Source organism: Echinops telfairi, unplaced genomic scaffold (genome assembly GCF_000313985.2).
Source record: "Echinops telfairi isolate 266 unplaced genomic scaffold, ASM31398v2 ScPeMD7_7469;HRSCAF=8507_1, whole genome shotgun sequence".
In the NCBI taxonomy this organism is placed as follows: Eukaryota; Metazoa; Chordata; class Mammalia; order Afrosoricida; family Tenrecidae; genus Echinops; species Echinops telfairi.
In genome coordinates this window covers 96,725,753-96,730,657 of record NW_022111373.1, presented here as the reverse complement: position 1 = coordinate 96,730,657, position 4,905 = coordinate 96,725,753, and positions in this window count along the sequence as shown.

Sequence of the window (4,905 nt, the reverse complement as noted above, 5' to 3'; positions counted from 1 at the left end):
TTCCCCCCACCTCCCCTTCTCCCATGTCCCCCCGGAACTGTCAGTCCTGTTGTTTTCTCCTTCAGATTGTTCATCCAGCCTGTCCTATCCAGACAGGCCTGCCACACAAAGTTCTTTGCAGTCAATGAAACACAAGTAAACATCTTTCTGGTCTTCCCTGCTTTCAGCCAAAATCCATCTGAGATCAGCAATGGCATGCTTTGTTCCACATCCTCTTTGAAAGTATCTTAAGTGGGGGGACATTGGCACTTCTCATCTTCTTAGGATCCTGCTACTGCTGAAGGCAGGACAGCCAAGCCGCAGCCTTGCTTCCTATACTGGCTCCTCTATCATAGGTCACCAGAGTGGACACCTGCCCTACCCCTCACTGGGTTTATGGCAGTGGTTCGCAAAGTAAGAGCACAGCACCATCCAAAGTTATAGAGGACTTTTTGCTGGACTTCTTTGGGTGCCATCTCCCCGACTGCTGCAGAGAAAATAAATCAACCGTTTGGAATTTTCTATCCCTTCTGTTAGGAGTTTGTCATTTAAAAGACAACAACTAAATATGCCTCCACTGTTTGATGGCTGGAAGAATTACCCCAGAATGTCTCCAGGACTGTCTCTTAATTCTCAGAGAGATGATGAGTTCTATCTGAATAAGAAACTCTGAAAAAAAGAATCACTGCATTTGGATTATGGTGATGCTGAAGAATGCTGAACAGAGCATGCACTGCCAGAAGAATGAACAGCCTGCCTTGAAAAGAATGCAGTCAGAATGCTCCTTAGAAGCATGCACGGTGAGACTTCATCTTACATACTTTGGATATGTTATCAGGAGAGTTCAGACCCTTGAGAAAGACATCATGCTTGGTAATGTAAAGGGAAATTGAAAAAGAGGAAGACCCCTACCTGTGGTGTCCCCAAGAGTCAGAATTGACTCATTGGCCAAGGATTAAACACAGCCTCAGAATAGAAGATCAGAGCAGACCCAGGGCCTAGACACAAGTTTCCCAACTTCCACTCAGTGCAATTCTCTTATAACTATGCCAGGGTGTTTCTTATGCCTTTAGTGTTGTAGATCCCTTGCTAAAACTATCCTCTCTAGGCTAAAGACCTGTACCCCCTAGAGACTTTTCTTGACTTTTGTTTATTATCATTTACAAAGCAGCAGTGCTGTATAGCTGTCTCAGTAGCTTTTGGTCGACTAAGACCACAGTATCATTTTCTGTGGTTTCCACTTGCTTCCTGAATAGGCTCTTGTTTTCTTATTTGTGGGTTAGTCTGTTTATTCTCCTTTCCATTGTGCTATCTCATGCATCTCACTAACGAGCTCCATCCTGTTTGTGACAGACCAGTATCTAATTTGACAAGGTAAAATTGATTGGTGAATTAAACACATGTGGAACATCTCTAAATACAAAACCACTGCAGGGGAAGATTTGAATGCCGGCGTTTCCTTGCAGATAATAACCTGGAAGTCAACTGTAACCGGCAGGCGAATTCTGAATGGAGAGCTCTGTTTGAACATTCTGCTCCATAAATAGAAACAAAGTGCAGACATCCGGCCTCTTGACTTGACTTCTGTTGTCATTTGAAGCTGTCAGATGTGAGTTTGTTTCTGTCTCGATTTTGATTTTCTCCTGCAAATGGGATGACAGTGATAACTGGGAGCTCCTAAGACAGAAGGAGGGCTGGAGTGATCCCACCTGCCTTACTTTTGAGCCCCTCCACTGGACCTTGACAGCACATTGCCTCAGCAGCCTGGCATTGAAATCGCCCAGACACTCATGGGTTCCATCTCTTGTCTCTCAAGTGAGATGCTCCCGTCAGCCCAATAGACATCCCTCGCTCACCAGGGAAGGGATTCCAGTGATTCAAGAAGCTGAAATGGCATTTTTATGGAGTATTATCTCACTGGTTTATCAAAACAACTGAAACCAATGTATTCGTTGTCATAGAATTCATTCCAGCTCACAATGCCTCCGTGGGCTACATAGGAGAACTGTTCCATGGGGTTTTCTTGGCTGTAATCTTTACAGAGATAGGTTTCCAGGCGTGGCTACTGAATTGCAGATGAGAGACGGGTTCAAACTGCTAATAGGAAGGTTAGCAGCCAGTCACAAACTGGGACCTCACAGACTCATAGCCTTTCAGGCAAAAAGAAAGAAAGGGCTTTAGAAAGTAGTATGTAGCCATGGCATTAGTAACCCAGGATCAAGCCAACCCCAGATACATGCAGAGGTGCATCAGTCGTGCCCAGCTATGGTAACAAGCAGCTCCCAAAATTACAAGGGCGCAAAGCAACAATGGCTTATTTTCCCCTTCTTCAGGTCAGCCAAGTTAGCTGAGGACTTTGTCCCTGCGCTGTTGCCATGCCGAGGCTGACAGAGAGAGGGTCATCGGCCTCGTTGCTGGCCTCCATGAAAGAGAGAGCACTGCTCTTTATTCTTCAGCCCAGAAGTGACACACACAGAACTTCTGCTTACATTCCTTTGGCCAATGCCAAAGGAGTTCATCAGGGTGAAGAAATATAACTGTTCAGAAAGGAGTGAGGCTATTTCGAGAACTATCTACAGCAGGGTCCATGACCTCTTACAATTCGATGAACATATTACATGAATATGCTTTGGGAGTATTGCTGTAGCTTTGAGACTCTATGACCGCTTTCCTCCACCCAGCTAACAATCTTCTCCCGATTTTGCAGATGGAAGGCTGGCGTCTCTCAATCCTAAGCCTTCTACAACCAGTTCTCATGTAATTCTGATATTTAGACAACTTGCCAAAACAACAGCTAATTGGGAACAGAACCAACCCCCAGGACTGCATTAGGCAGAAGCCATGCTTCCAAGCACAGCAAAAGTCCACCCTCTGCTTAACCAGCTCTCTGCATCCAGATTTTATTTAGAGAGGCAGAAAAGAGGTCATGGGAAGGGTCTTCGTTTCCTGTAGGTTTCAAATCCCAAATGGAGGTTGGAAACGAGTAGAGGATCCTCCTTGGAAACTTTTGGGAAAATAACTCATCTGAAGGTGTTTCAATGCCAAGAAAAACGTGACCCCTTGTGCCTGTCCCCCACTGTCAGCCTTTCCCTGCAGCCCTCTTTCCTCTGGTCAGGTAACCTGGGCTTCCATAGCATTCTTCCAGCTTCCTCATATCCTCAACTGAGCTTCCTGTCGGGGCCAAAAAAAAAAGACATTATCCTGGAAGAACTGGTTTTTCCATCCTGGTTTTCATAATTCCATTTCCTTTTCGGAAGACCATGTGTTTTCCTTAATTCATTTCAACTCCCCATCCTGTCACCTCCCTATTCTTTTCCCCTGCCCCCATCTCAGGCTGGAATATCATTTAGTTTCTCAACTAGCTTAGCAATGCTGTATTTCACCCTCTTAAAAAAAAAAAAACACTTGGGAAGCTCCTCTCTGACCCTTCGGGCATAAGGATCCTCCTATTTGCCCCACCAATACTTAGATGGTCAATCTGTCTACATCCTCAATTCCCTTTCTCTTCACTCAATTAGCCATTCTCTCAGCATTTCTCCCATTTGCCACCCCATCCTGTGATGGGTTTGTGTGCAGACATGATGGAAGACTAAGAAAACCAGGACTTTGATGAAAGCCAGAGGTTACTGAACATGGGACTGTTGTTCTCTGTCGCAGTCCAATTGGCACTAACTCATAACAAGCCCTGACAAATGGACCCAAACATGGCCTGATCCTGGATTATCACAATGCTCCAGTGAGGGTGAACCATTGTGATCTGTAGGCTGTTTTGTTAGCAGAAGATGGTCAGACATTTTTTCTAGTTCATCTTTGTCTGAAGACTTGATGGAAAGTACTTTGGCATCATAACAGTATGAAAGGCTCCACTGGGTAGGTAGCTTGGGTAGGTAGCATGACCTACCCATGGGTAGGTAGCATGAGCTAGGAATTAAACCTGCGGCAAGAATTCTATCACTGAGATGTTACTGTTCCCAAAGAGATTGTGAATTATAAAAGAGTTGATGGCAAAAGACTTAAAAGCTAGAGACACCAGCCATTTGTTTAAGCATGTCGTTCAGGATAGACCCTGGTTTTGTGGGACCTAAAGAATTTCAGTCTCAAGCAAGAAAAATAAGTATCCCTGATGGTGCTGTTGGGTGAGTATTGAACTGCTAGCCACAAAGTTGCCAGTTCAAACCTTCTAGCCAGGCTTCAGAAGAAAAATAAGATTATCTATTCTCATCAAGATTTCATTAAAAAAAAAAAAGATTTCATTTTACTTGGGTCCACAATCAACACTCATGAAAATAGCAGTCAAGAAATTGTATGATTTGGGCATATTTTCTGCGCAAAATGTCTTGAAAGTGTTAAAAGAGTAAAAATGTCTGGGCCTTGACTCAAGTACTCCCTCAATATAAGAACACTTTGTTCTAATAATCCGGCATTCTGTGATGCTCATCTTCTAGACATAATCGTTGAAGACAAAATGGGTGCATAAGCAAATGTGCTGAAAAAAGCTGATGGTGCCTGGTCATCAAGAGATATAGCATCTGGGGTCTTAAAGGCTTGAAGATAAATAAGTGGCCATCTAGCTGAGAAGCAACAAAGTCTACATGGAATAAACACACCAGCCTGTGTGATCATGAGGTGTTGATGGGATCAGGTATCAAGCATTTAAGACCCAGAAGAAAATCATAACAATGTGAATGAGGGGAAGGGCAGAGTGGAGCCTCAAAGACCATCTGTAGACATTGGACGTCCCTTCACAGAAGGGTTGCAAGGAAGAGATGAGCCAGTCAGGGTGCAGCATAGCACTGATGAAACACACAGCTTTTCTCTAGTTGTTTAATGCTTCCTTCCCTTCACTATCATGACCTCAATTCTACCTTACAAATCAGATTAGACTAGAACATGCACACTGTTACAGATAAGAGCCCGAAACACAGG